This window comes from Phyllobates terribilis, unplaced genomic scaffold, assembly GCF_046119375.1.
Source record: "Phyllobates terribilis strain yellow unplaced genomic scaffold, ASM4611937v1 Scaffold_376__1_contigs__length_1858288, whole genome shotgun sequence".
Taxonomy (NCBI): Eukaryota; Metazoa; Chordata; class Amphibia; order Anura; family Dendrobatidae; genus Phyllobates; species Phyllobates terribilis.
Genome location: NW_027363136.1, coordinates 1,786,581 through 1,799,677, shown reverse-complemented (window position 1 = coordinate 1,799,677; position 13,097 = coordinate 1,786,581). Strand labels below are relative to the sequence as shown.

Below are 13,097 nucleotides of genomic sequence, written 5' to 3'. Positions count from 1 at the left end.
TGCTATCTTTCTAGCTCTCCCTTTTTACTTCCTTTTGGATAAACAGACATATTAGGCAAGCATTTTGGAGCTTTCACCTAAATAACTACAGGTGGTGAGATAAGCTGCACAATATAATTGACCTTTCAGTATATTGTTGCACACACACCATCTATTTAGCAAATGCCCTTGTTATCAACAGCAGCCTTTTAAACTCACCTGAGCTAACAGGTATGTGCGCTGGTTACTCTGCTGCGCTTAAAATTTCTTTTTTGGTTTGCTACAATGCCTTTTCTGAAACGTTGTCTCCTTCTGCTGGAACACTGACTTCTTTCATTTAATGCCTGCAGACTATAAAAGAGAACCCAACCCAAAAAGTTTGGTTGATTAGTCTGTGGCATTCTGTTAAACTGTTGCTTATGGCGGTCTCTGTGAGCTTCTCAGCGACATTCAGCCAGCCAGGTATCCTGCCTGCAGTAGATGGAATGTGGCAATGGAACGCTGGCTGCGCGTGTCATAATAGGCTCTGAGCCTTTATATACCTGTGCACAGCAGCAGCCACCTTCAGTCTGCTGCTGGACAGCCAGCAGCAGCAGCAGCAGGAGAGGTATGTAATAAGGAGCCCTCCTGCTAAGGGTAGACAGCTGCTCGTTCCACCCCACCCCCCGCCTTAATTGGTTCTCCTCCCTTCCAACGGTGTTGAGGCGGGTGGGAACAGCAGGGGGTGAAGGTGCTGTGTTTAAAGAGGTGGAGTTATGCAGATCTAAAACGCGTGGATTGCAGCAGCAGCAAGCCGAAAAGTGCAGGCATGTAAGGGATCTAGAGGTTGACAACATGTCTTCTTAACGGGAGTCCAGGAGCTCATCTCCACAAATGGACTTTTCAGGATCCTTGGGTGGCTCCGTAGTTTGAAACCAATTCTGGTTATCGCTTCTCGGCCTTTTGGCTAAGATCAAGTGTAGTATCTGTTCTTATCAGTTTAATATCTGATACGTCCCCTATCTGGGGACCATATATTAAATGGATTTTTAGAACAGGGAGATGGAAAAAGAGCTTGCTCTGTCCACTCCACGCATTGACCTGGTATTGCAGTATCTCCAGGACCGGTGCACCCCTTCTTTAATGCAGTTTCTAAAATCAGAAAGAATTGAATTCAATGTTTTTTGTTCATTTTGCTTGTTTGTCGGATTTTGGGATGGACTCTTTGGCTTTGCTTTTCTTCTCCTCATTGGATTTTTCATGTTCAAAGTTGCAGAAGCCAGATTACAAGCTCATTTTGGTTCAACTTCAGCAACTGTGCATTGCATTGCCATGTAATGTGATGCAATGCTATCTTTCTAGCTCTCCCTTTTTACTTCCTTTTGGATAAACAGACATATTAGGCAAGCATTTTGGAGCTTTCACCTAAATAACTACAGGTGGTGAGATAAGCTGCACAATATAATTGACCTTTCAGTATATTGTTGCACACACACCATCTATTTAGCAAATGCCCTTGTTATCAACAGCAGCCTTTTAAACTCACCTGAGCTAACAGGTATGTGCGCTGGTTACTCTGCTGCGCTTAAAATTTCTTTTTTGGTTTGCTACAATGCCTTTTCTGAAACGTTGTCTCCTTCTGCTGGAACACTGACTTCTTTCATTTAATGCCTGCAGACTATAAAAGAGAACCCAACCCAAAAAGTTTGGTTGATTAGTCTGTGGCATTCTGTTAAACTGTTGCTTATGGCGGTCTCTGTGAGCTTCTCAGCGACATTCAGCCAGCCAGGTATCCTGCCTGCAGTAGATGGAATGTGGCAATGGAACGCTGGCTGCGCGTGTCATAATAGGCTCTGAGCCTTTATATACCTGTGCACAGCAGCAGCCACCTTCAGTCTGCTGCTGGACAGCCAGCAGCAGCAGCAGCAGGAGAGGTATGTAATCAGGAGCCCTCCTGCTAAGGGTAGACAGCTGCTCGTTCCACCCCACCCCCCGCCTTAATTGGTTCTCCTCCCTTCCAACGGTGTTGAGGCGGGTGGGAACAGCAGGGGGTGAAGGTGCTGTGTTTAAAGAGGTGGAGTTATGCAGATCTAAAACGCGTGGATTGCAGCAGCAGCAAGCCGAAAAGTGCAGGCATGTAAGGGATCTAGAGGTTGACAACATGTCTTCTTAACGGGAGTCCAGGAGCTCATCTCCACAAATGGACTTTTCAGGATCCTTGGGTGGCTCCGTAGTTTGAAACCAATTCTGGTTATCGCTTCTCGGCCTTTTGGCTAAGATCAAGTGTAGTATCTGTTCTTATCAGTTTAATATCTGATACGTCCCCTATCTGGGGACCATATATTAAATGGATTTTTAGAACAGTGAGATGGAAAAAGAGCTTGCTCTGTCCACTCCACGCATTGACCTGGTATTGCAGTATCTCCAGGACCGGTGCACCCCTTCTTTAATGCAGTTTCTAAAATCAGAAAGAATTGAATTCAATGTTTTTTGTTCATTTTGCTTGTTTGTCGGATTTTGGGATGGACTCTTTGGCTTTGCTTTTCTTCTCCTCATTGGATTTTTCATGTTCAAAGTTGCAGAAGCCAGATTACAAGCTCATTTTGGTTCAACTTCAGCAACTGTGCATTGCATTGCCATGTAATGTGATGCAATGCTATCTTTCTAGCTCTCCCTTTTTACTTCCTTTTGGATAAACAGACATATTAGGCAAGCATTTTGGAGCTTTCACCTAAATAACTACAGGTGGTGAGATAAGCTGCACAATATAATTGACCTTTCAGTATATTGTTGCACACACACCATCTATTTAGCAAATGCCCTTGTTATCAACAGCAGCCTTTTAAACTCACCTGAGCTAACAGGTATGTGCGCTGGTTACTCTGCTGCGCTTAAAATTTCTTTTTTGGTTTGCTACAATGCCTTTTCTGAAACGTTGTCTCCTTCTGCTGGAACACTGACTTCTTTCATTTAATGCCTGCAGACTATAAAAGAGAACCCAACCCAAAAAGTTTGGTTGATTAGTCTGTGGCATTCTGTTAAACTGTTGCTTATGGCGGTCTCTGTGAGCTTCTCAGCGACATTCAGCCAGCCAGGTATCCTGCCTGCAGTAGATGGAATGTGGCAATGGAACGCTGGCTGCGCGTGTCATAATAGGCTCTGAGCCTTTATATACCTGTGCACAGCAGCAGCCACCTTCAGTCTGCTGCTGGACAGCCAGCAGCAGCAGCAGCAGGAGAGGTATGTAATCAGGAGCCCTCCTGCTAAGGGTAGACAGCTGCTCGTTCCACCCCACCCCCCGCCTTAATTGGTTCTCCTCCCTTCCAACGGTGTTGAGGCGGGTGGGAACAGCAGGGGGTGAAGGTGCTGTGTTTAAAGAGGTGGAGTTATGCAGATCTAAAACGCGTGGATTGCAGCAGCAGCAAGCCGAAAAGTGCAGGCATGTAAGGGATCTAGAGGTTGACAACATGTCTTCTTAACGGGAGTCCAGGAGCTCATCTCCACAAATGGACTTTTCAGGATCCTTGGGTGGCTCCGTAGTTTGAAACCAATTCTGGTTATCGCTTCTCGGCCTTTTGGCTAAGATCAAGTGTAGTATCTGTTCTTATCAGTTTAATATCTGATACGTCCCCTATCTGGGGACCATATATTAAATGGATTTTTAGAACAGGGAGATGGAAAAAGAGCTTGCTCTGTCCACTCCACGCATTGACCTGGTATTGCAGTATCTCCAGGACCGGTGCACCCCTTCTTTAATGCAGTTTCTAAAATCAGAAAGAATTGAATTCAATGTTTTTTGTTCATTTTGCTTGTTTGTCGGATTTTGGGATGGACTCTTTGGCTTTGCTTTTCTTCTCCTCATTGGATTTTTCATGTTCAAAGTTGCAGAAGCCAGATTACAAGCTCATTTTGGTTCAACTTCAGCAACTGTGCATTGCATTGCCATGTAATGTGATGCAATGCTATCTTTCTAGCTCTCCCTTTTTACTTCCTTTTGGATAAACAGACATATTAGGCAAGCATTTTGGAGCTTTCACCTAAATAACTACAGGTGGTGAGATAAGCTGCACAATATAATTGACCTTTCAGTATATTGTTGCACACACACCATCTATTTAGCAAATGCCCTTGTTATCAACAGCAGCCTTTTAAACTCACCTGAGCTAACAGGTATGTGCGCTGGTTACTCTGCTGCGCTTAAAATTTCTTTTTTGGTTTGCTACAATGCCTTTTCTGAAACGTTGTCTCCTTCTGCTGGAACACTGACTTCTTTCATTTAATGCCTGCAGACTATAAAAGAGAACCCAACCCAAAAAGTTTGGTTGATTAGTCTGTGGCATTCTGTTAAACTGTTGCTTATGGCGGTCTCTGTGAGCTTCTCAGCGACATTCAGCCAGCCAGGTATCCTGCCTGCAGTAGATGGAATGTGGCAATGGAACGCTGGCTGCGCGTGTCATAATAGGCTCTGAGCCTTTATATACCTGTGCACAGCAGCAGCCACCTTCAGTCTGCTGCTGGACAGCCAGCAGCAGCAGCAGCAGGAGAGGTATGTAATCAGGAGCCCTCCTGCTAAGGGTAGAGAGCTGCTCGTTCCACCCCACCCCCCGCCTTAATTGGTTCTCCTCCCTTCCAACGGTGTTGAGGCGGGTGGGAACAGCAGGGGGTGAAGGTGCTGTGTTTAAAGAGGTGGAGTTATGCAGATCTAAAACGCGTGGATTGCAGCAGCAGCAAGCCGAAAAGTGCAGGCATGTAAGGGATCTAGAGGTTGACAACATGTCTTCTTAACGGGAGTCCAGGAGCTCATCTCCACAAATGGACTTTTCAGGATCCTTGGGTGGCTCCGTAGTTTGAAACCAATTCTGGTTATCGCTTCTCGGCCTTTTGGCTAAGATCAAGTGTAGTATCTGTTCTTATCAGTTTAATATCTGATACGTCCCCTATCTGGGGACCATATATTAAATGGATTTTTAGAACAGGGAGATGGAAAAGAGCTTGCTCTGTCCACTCCACGCATTGACCTGGTATTGCAGTATCTCCAGGACCGTTGCACCCCTTCTTTAATGCAGTTTCTAAAATCAGAAAGAATTGAATTCAATGTTTTTTGTTCATTTTGCTTGTTTGTCGGATTTTGGGATGGACTCTTTGGCTTTGCTTTTCTTCTCCTCATTGGATTTTTCATGTTCAAAGTTGCAGAAGCCAGATTACAAGCTCATTTTGGTTCAACTTCAGCAACTGTGCATTGCATTGCCATGTAATGTGATGCAATGCTATCTTTCTAGCTCTCCCTTTTTACTTCCTTTTGGATAAACAGACATATTAGGCAAGCATTTTGGAGCTTTCACCTAAATAACTACAGGTGGTGAGATAAGCTGCACAATATAATTGACCTTTCAGTATATTGTTGCACACACACCATCTATTTAGCAAATGCCCTTGTTATCAACAGCAGCCTTTTAAACTCACCTGAGCTAACAGGTATGTGCGCTGGTTACTCTGCTGCGCTTAAAATTTCTTTTTTGGTTTGCTACAATGCCTTTTCTGAAACGTTGTCTCCTTCTGCTGGAACACTGACTTCTTTCATTTAATGCCTGCAGACTATAAAAGAGAACCCAACCCAAAAAGTTTGGTTGATTAGTCTGTGGCATTCTGTTAAACTGTTGCTTATGGCGGTCTCTGTGAGCTTCTCAGCGACATTCAGCCAGCCAGGTATCCTGCCTGCAGTAGATGGAATGTGGCAATGGAACGCTGGCTGCGCGTGTCATAATAGGCTCTGAGCCTTTATATACCTGTGCACAGCAGCAGCCACCTTCAGTCTGCTGCTGGACAGCCAGCAGCAGCAGCAGCAGGAGAGGTATGTAATCAGGAGCCCTCCTGCTAAGGGTAGACAGCTGCTCGTTCCACCCCACCCCCCGCCTTAATTGGTTCTCCTCCCTTCCACCGGTGTTGAGGCGGGTGGGAACAGCAGGGGGTGAAGGTGCTGTGTTTAAAGAGGTGGAGTTATGCAGATCTAAAACGCGTGGATTGCAGCAGCAGCAAGCCGAAAAGTGCAGGCATGTAAGGGATCTAGAGGTTGACAACATGTCTTCTTAACGGGAGTCCAGGCGCTCATCTCCACAAATGGACTTTTCAGGATCCTTGGGTGGCTCCGTAGTTTGAAACCAATTCTGGTTATCGCTTCTCGGCCTTTTGGCTAAGATCAAGTGTAGTATCTTTCGAAAAGGCGGTTTTGGATGTTGGCCGCCCTAGTAGATTGATACATTATGCACACTGGGGTTTAGGTGCTTGTTAGTACGCCAGGTGGCTAATATAGTCATCTGGTGGAAAGCATGGCCCCCCAGGATCGACGCCATTGGGCCGGGGAAGATCGAAAGCCCGAAGTGTGAAGTGCCCCAGGAGTGGTGACCCTGGGGTGCCTTAACTCACTGGGATTGGGAACCCCACTTGAGTTTATGGCACATTTGCACTAGCACTTCAATATTTCTTTCTTCACACACACCCTTATTCCGGGCCTTCTGGCCTTAGGATGGGGAATTTTTCAATTCCCGGTCGAAGGTCCGGGCAGTATTATACTGTGAAACCTTCACTATTTATTTAATTTTTTTTTGTCACTGTGTGTCCACTTTTTCACGTGTGTCCACGTCCTTACTAGGATTTTGTCGGGATGCGGTTCCCTTACGGGTTCCTCTCTTGGCAGGTCTAGGGGGGGAGTGTGTGGCCATCAGGTTCCGCTCCCCCCTGAACCCCCCTGGCTCTCCTCTTTCGGGAGGAGAGCGTTGTTGGCTCCCCTCTTCCGGGAGGGGAGCACAGTCTTTGGCTCCCAGTGCCTTGCTCGGGTGAGAACTCGGGCAGGTATTGAGGGTAAGATTGGGTCGCCTCTGGCTCCGGCTGGAGGTGGCTATTTGTCCCTGTGCCTCGCTGTGGCCTTCTGGCTCGGAGGGACAGGGAATGGTTTGGGGGACCCTTCTCCTTTTGGAGAGGGTTTCAAGAAGACCAGCATCCTAGTGCACTTTTTTTTGTGGCACTTGTCACTTTTTTAAGCGCACTCGGGTTTTGTACACGAATTCGGGCTTTCGATAAAAAAAAAAAAATCTGTTCTTATCAGTTTAATATCTGATACGTCCCCTATCTGGGGACCATATATTAAATGGATTTTTAGAACAGGGAGATGGAAAAAGAGCTTGCTCTGTCCACTCCACGCATTGACCTGGTATTGCAGTATCTCCAGGACCGGTGCACCCCTTCTTTAATGCAGTTTCTAAAATCAGAAAGAATTGAATTCAATGTTTTTTGTTCATTTTGCTTGTTTGTCGGATTTTGGGATGGACACTTTGGCTTTGCTTTTCTTCTCCTCATTGGATTTTTCATGTTCAAAGTTGCAGAAGCCAGATTACAAGCTCATTTTGGTTCAACTTCAGCAACTGTGCATTGCATTGCCATGTAATGTGATGCAATGCTATCTTTCTAGCTCTCCCTTTTTACTTCCTTTTGGATAAACAGACATATTAGGCAAGCATTTTGGAGCTTTCACCTAAATAACTACAGGTGGTGAGATAAGCTGCACAATATAATTGACCTTTCAGTATATTGTTGCACACACACCATCTATTTAGCAAATGCCCTTGTTATCAACAGCAGCCTTTTAAACTCACCTGAGCTAACAGGTATGTGCGCTGGTTACTCTGCTGCGCTTAAAATTTCTTTTTTGGTTTGCTACAATGCCTTTTCTGAAACGTTGTCTCCTTCTGCTGGAACACTGACTTCTTTCATTTAATGCCTGCAGACTATAAAAGAGAACCCAACCCAAAAAGTTTGGTTGATTAGTCTGTGGCATTCTGTTAAACTGTTGCTTATGGCGGTCTCTGTGAGCTTCTCAGCGACATTCAGCCAGCTAGGTATCCTGCCTGCAGTAGATGGAATGTGGCAATGGAACGCTGGCTGCGCGTGTCATAATAGGCTCTGAGCCTTTATATACCTGTGCACAGCAGCAGCCACCTTCAGTCTGCTGCTGGACAGCCAGCAGCAGCAGCAGGAGAGGTATGTAATCAGGAGCCCTCCTGCTAAGGGTAGACAGCTGCTCGTTCCACCCCACCCCCCGCCTTAATTGGTTCTCCTCCCTTCCAACGGTGTTGAGGCGGGTGGGAACAGCAGGGGGTGAAGGTGCTGTGTTTAAAGAGGTGGAGTTATGCACATCTAAAACGCGTGGATTGCAGCAGCAGCAAGCCGAAAAGTGCAGGCATGTAAGGGATCTAGAGGTTGACAACATGTCTTCTTAACGGGAGTCCAGGAGCTCATCTCCACAAATGGACTTTTCAGGATCCTTGGGTGGCTCCGTAGTTTGAAAGCAATTCTGGTTATCGCTTCTCGGCCTTTTGGCTAAGATCAAGTGTAGTATCTGTTCTTATCAGTTTAATATATGATACGTCCCCTATCTGGGGACCATATATTAAATGGATTTTTAGAACAGGGAGATGGAAAAAGAGCTTGCTCTGTCCACTCCACGCATTGACCTGGTATTGCAGTATCTCCAGGACCGGTGCACCCCTTCTTTAATGCAGTTTCTAAAATCAGAAAGAATTGAATTCAATGTTTTTTGTTCATTTTGCCTGTTTGTCGGATTTTGGGATGGACTCTTTGGCTTTGCTTTTCTTCTCCTCATTGGATTTTTCATGTTCAAAGTTGCAGAAGCCAGATTACAAGCTCATTTTGGTTCAACTTCAGCAACTGTGCATTGCATTGCCATGTAATGTGATGCAATGCTATCTTTCTAGCTCTCCCTTTTTACTTCCTTTTGGATAAACAGACATATTAGGCAAGCATTTTGGAGCTTTCACCTAAATAACTACAGGTGGTGAGATAAGCTGCACAATATAATTGACCTTTCAGTATATTGTTGCACACACACCATCTATTTAGCAAATGCCCTTGTTATCAACAGCAGCCTTTTAAACTCACCTGAGCTAACAGGTATGTGCGCTGGTTACTCTGCTGCGCTTAAAATTTCTTTTTTGGTTTGCTACAATGCCTTTTCTGAAACGTTGTCTCCTTCTGCTGGAACACTGACTTCTTTCATTTAATGCCTGCAGACTATAAAAGAGAACCCAACCCAAAAAGTTTGGTTGATTAGTCTGTGGCATTCTGTTAAACTGTTGCTTATGGCGGTCTCTGTGAGCTTCTCAGCGACATTCAGCCAGCCAGGTATCCTGCCTGCAGTAGATGGAATGTGGCAATGGAACGCTGGCTGCGCGTGTCATAATAGGCTCTGAGCCTTTATATACCTGTGCACAGCAGCAGCCACCTTCAGTCTGCTGCTGGACAGCCAGCAGCAGCAGCAGCAGGAGAGGTATGTAATCAGGAGCCCTCCTGCTAAGGGTAGACAGCTGCTCGTTCCACCCCACCCCCCGCCTTAATTGGTTCTCCTCCCTTCCAACGGTGTTGAGGCGGGTGGGAACAGCAGGGGGTGAAGGTGCTGTGTTTAAAGAGGTGGAGTTATGCAGATCTAAAACGCGTGGATTGCAGCAGCAGTAAGCCGAAAAGTGCAGGCATGTAAGGGATCTAGAGGTTGACAACATGTCTTCTTAACGGGAGTCCAGGAGCTCATCTCCACAAATGGACTTTTCAGGATCCTTGGGTGGCTCCGTAGTTTGAAACCAATTCTGGTTATCGCTTCTCGGCCTTTTGGCTAAGATCAAGTGTAGTATCTGTTCTTATCAGTTTAATATCTGATACGTCCCCTATCTGGGGACCATATATTAAATTGATTTTTAGAACAGGGAAATGGAAAAAGAGCTTGCTCTGTCCACTCCACGCATTGACCTGGTATTGCAGTATCTCCAGGACCGGTGCACCCCTTCTTTAATGCAGTTTCTAAAATCAGAAAGAATTGAATTCAATGTTTTTTGTTCATTTTGCTTGTTTGTCGGGTTTTGGGATGGACTCTTTGGCTTTGCTTTTCTTCTCCTCATTGGATTTTTCATGTTCAAAGTTGCAGAAGCCAGATTACAAGCTCATTTTGGTTCAACTTCAGCAACTGTGCATTGCATTGCCATGTAATGTGATGCAATGCTATCTTTCTAGCTCTCCCTTTTTACTTCCTTTTGGATAAACAGACATATTAGGCAAGCATTTTGGAGCTTTCACCTAAATAACTACAGGTGGTGAGATAAGCTGCACAATATAATTGACCTTTCAGTATATTGTTGCACACACACCATCTATTTAGCAAATGCCCTTGTTATCAACAGCAGCCTTTTAAACTCACCTGAGCTAACAGGTATGTGCGCTGGTTACTCTGCTGCGCTTAAAATTTCTTTTTTGGTTTGCTACAATGCCTTTTCTGAAACGTTGTCTCCTTCTGCTGGAACACTGACTTCTTTCATTTAATGCCTGCAGACTATAAAAGAGAACCCAACCCAAAAAGTTTGGTTGATTAGTCTGTGGCATTCTGTTAAACTGTTGCTTATGGCGGTCTCTGTGAGCTTCTCAGCGACATTCAGCCAGCCAGGTATCCTGCCTGCAGTAGATGGAATGTGGCAATGGAACGCTGGCTGCGCGTGTCATAATAGGCTCTGAACCTTTATATACCTGTGCACAGCAGCAGCCACCTTCAGTCTGCTGCTGGACAGCCAGCAGCAGCAGCAGCAGGAGAGGTATGTAATCAGGAGCCCTCCTGCTAAGGGTAGACAGCTGCTCGTTCCACCCCACCCCCCGCCTTAATTGGTTCTCCTCCCTTCCAACGGTGTTGAGGCGGGTGGGAACAGCAGGGGGTGAAGGTGCTGTGTTTAAAGAGGTGGAGTTATGCAGATCTAAAACGCGTGGATTGCAGCAGCAGCAAGCCGAAAAGTGCAGGCATGTAAGGGATCTAGAGGTTGACAACATGTCTTCTTAACGGGAGTCCAGGAGCTCATCTCCACAAATGGACTTTTCAGGATCCTTGGGTGGCTCCGTAGTTTGAAACCAATTCTGGTTATCGCTTCTCGGCCTTTTGGCTAAGATCAAGTGTAGTATCTGTTCTTTTAAGAACACAAGAGCTACGATCTACACTTGACGAGAGCGATCGAACTCGGAAGGAGAAGAGCTTCGGAGCCCAGCTGACATCGGAGAAGGAAGGCGGATATCGGTGGGAGGAAGAAGCTCTAAAGAATCCAGAAGAAGACGAAGACTCGGAGAAGAATCGGGCTGTCCTGTGGAATCTTCGAGGAAGAAAATCATCGAGACAAAGACCTTTCGGGGAATTTGTCCAGAACACGACGGGAGAAGAATCTGCATAGCTCCACCCATTCCGGGAAGAGTTCCAGATCCAGCTCCAAGAAGTAACTGCAGGAGGAAAGCCATGGCAAGCGCTGCGAGGAAGGCCGAAAAGAAGAGCCTGGAGCAGGGGACAGCCAGGAGGGCCCAGCCAGGAGCCGATTCTGACCCCAAGGACTCTGCCTCCACGACTGGCCAGCAGAAGGGACCCCAGAAGCCCCGCCACGAAGCTCCAGCCCTGGAGCCATGGATGCGGCAGACGGTGGCCCTGAAGCTGAAGGAAGTGGATGGGAGGGTGCCGGACATGTCCTCGGACGTGTTCTGCCAGAAGATGCTGCTGGATCGAGGCTTCTCCAGGTCGGACACCCTCAGCATCCAGACCTTCTTGACGGGGATCTTCTTCGTCACCTTCGCCACTGTGAACACCTGCAGGAGGTTCTGGGAAATGGTAAGCGCAAAAGGACCGGATAATTCTTTCTCTGCCTTTACAGGTAGCTGCCCTATCCAGAGGGACGAAAGGAGGATCACGGTCTCCATGCGCAACCCGCACACCCCAGGCCAAGACATCTGTACCTTCCTGAGACGCTTCTGTTTGGTTGTGAAGGAACCCTCTCACATCCTGAATGGACTCGGCTTCTGGACAGGTAAGTGGTCGGTGACCGTTAGACTTCACAGGGACCTGGCGTACTCAGACGGACTTCGGCACCTGCCCCCGACATTCTCCCTGGGCAACTCCTACGGCCTCATCTATTACCCGGACATGCCGCGGAACTGCAGGAGATGCGGCAAGAACGGCCACGAGATGAAGGACTGCAAGGAGGATGCCTGCAGGATTTGTCGAGTGACGGGACACAGCTCGAAGGACTGCCCGAAGAAGACGTCCTGCAACCTGTGTGGGCTGGCGGCTCATCTGTACAAGGATTGCCCCAAGCGTGAGAGATCCTGGGCATCGGTGGTTGCGACGACCCCAGCTACGGAGGACAAGGCCCCGACGACCAGGCCTGTGAAGGTCAAGGACGCGACGACCAAGGCCCCAGCGGCCAAGGCCGAGACGACCAAGGCCAATGCGGTCAAGGAGTCGGTGGCCAAAGCCCCAGCGACGGTCCCAGCAGCTCCGAAGCAGAAGAAAAAGTCAAAGGAGGGTAAGAGTTCTGTCACCCCTCTCTCGATCCCTCCCCCTGCCACCCCCGTCCAATCCCCCCCCACCCCGGCCACCCCTGCTGAGGATTCCACTTCCTCTTCCTCCTTCCCCTACTCCTCAGCAGGTGTCCTTTCCCCTGCCCCGGCAGCCACTCTCCCTCCCCAGACCATGGTAGCGGTGGAATTAACCTTTCCTCCACCCGCCGCTATCTATTCCGAGGAGGATTTTCCTCTTCTTGTCTCCCCAGTTCCAACCCGGGGAAAGAGGAAGGTGGAGGACAGCCCTGCTACTGAATCCTCCAAAAAGAAGATTCTGTATTTCGTAGGCGAAAAGGAGGATACCCTCCCTGAGCCAGAAGAGATGGAGCACATGGTTGAGACCCTGGTGGCCGAGCCAGAAGAGGAGGAACTGGTGGTCGCCGAGATCGAGGCCGCGCTGCTTGACCAGATGGAGGAAGAGGGCCTGCTGGTGATCCCGTCACCAGCAGTCAACACCGACGAGGGACCACCCGACCGGAGTGGTAACTAAGGTGTATTGCCTGCGCTAACTTTTTCTTTTTTCCCTACATGATGGCTAATATTAACTTATTTTCCATTAATGTCAGGAGCATCAAGGACAAGTTAAGACGTCAGACTATTTATGCCTTCCTTACTTCCCAGTTGTGTGATGTTTATATGTTGCAGGAATGTTCCCTTCCCTCCTCTAGGTCCTTCAAACATCTGGCCAGGGAGTGGTCCCACGGTCCATCCTACTG

At 47.4% G+C, this 13,097-nt stretch overlaps 7 non-coding genes and 2 pseudogenes across 7 annotated transcripts; all 9 read left to right on the top strand.

Annotated features, from left to right (window-relative positions):
• The first annotated feature begins 905 nt into the window (after window positions 1–905).
• Window positions 906–1,096, top strand: LOC141223343 (U2 spliceosomal RNA). The gene has a single exon (XR_012290972.1). It is a non-coding gene; the product is annotated as a U2 spliceosomal RNA (small nuclear RNA).
• Window positions 1,097–2,211: 1,115 nt separating this feature from the next.
• LOC141223412 (U2 spliceosomal RNA) lies at window positions 2,212–2,402 on the top strand. The gene has a single exon (XR_012291040.1). It is a non-coding gene; the product is annotated as a U2 spliceosomal RNA (small nuclear RNA).
• A 1,115-nt stretch (window positions 2,403–3,517) lies between these two features.
• LOC141223342 (U2 spliceosomal RNA) lies at window positions 3,518–3,708 on the top strand. The gene has a single exon (XR_012290971.1). It is a non-coding gene; the product is annotated as a U2 spliceosomal RNA (small nuclear RNA).
• Window positions 3,709–4,823: 1,115 nt separating this feature from the next.
• LOC141223420 (U2 spliceosomal RNA) lies at window positions 4,824–5,013 on the top strand. Its single transcript, XR_012291047.1, has one exon. It is a non-coding gene; the product is annotated as a U2 spliceosomal RNA (small nuclear RNA).
• Window positions 5,014–6,128: 1,115 nt separating this feature from the next.
• Window positions 6,129–6,220, top strand: LOC141223554 (U2 spliceosomal RNA; annotated as a pseudogene).
• A 794-nt stretch (window positions 6,221–7,014) lies between these two features.
• LOC141223474 (U2 spliceosomal RNA) lies at window positions 7,015–7,199 on the top strand. The gene has a single exon (XR_012291093.1). It is a non-coding gene; the product is annotated as a U2 spliceosomal RNA (small nuclear RNA).
• A 1,112-nt stretch (window positions 7,200–8,311) lies between these two features.
• On the top strand, window positions 8,312–8,502 carry LOC141223425 (U2 spliceosomal RNA). Its single transcript, XR_012291052.1, has one exon. It is a non-coding gene; the product is annotated as a U2 spliceosomal RNA (small nuclear RNA).
• Window positions 8,503–9,617: 1,115 nt separating this feature from the next.
• LOC141223384 (U2 spliceosomal RNA) lies at window positions 9,618–9,808 on the top strand. The gene has a single exon (XR_012291012.1). It is a non-coding gene; the product is annotated as a U2 spliceosomal RNA (small nuclear RNA).
• A 1,115-nt stretch (window positions 9,809–10,923) lies between these two features.
• Window positions 10,924–11,001, top strand: LOC141223519 (U2 spliceosomal RNA; annotated as a pseudogene).
• The last annotated feature ends 2,096 nt before the right edge of the window (window positions 11,002–13,097 follow it).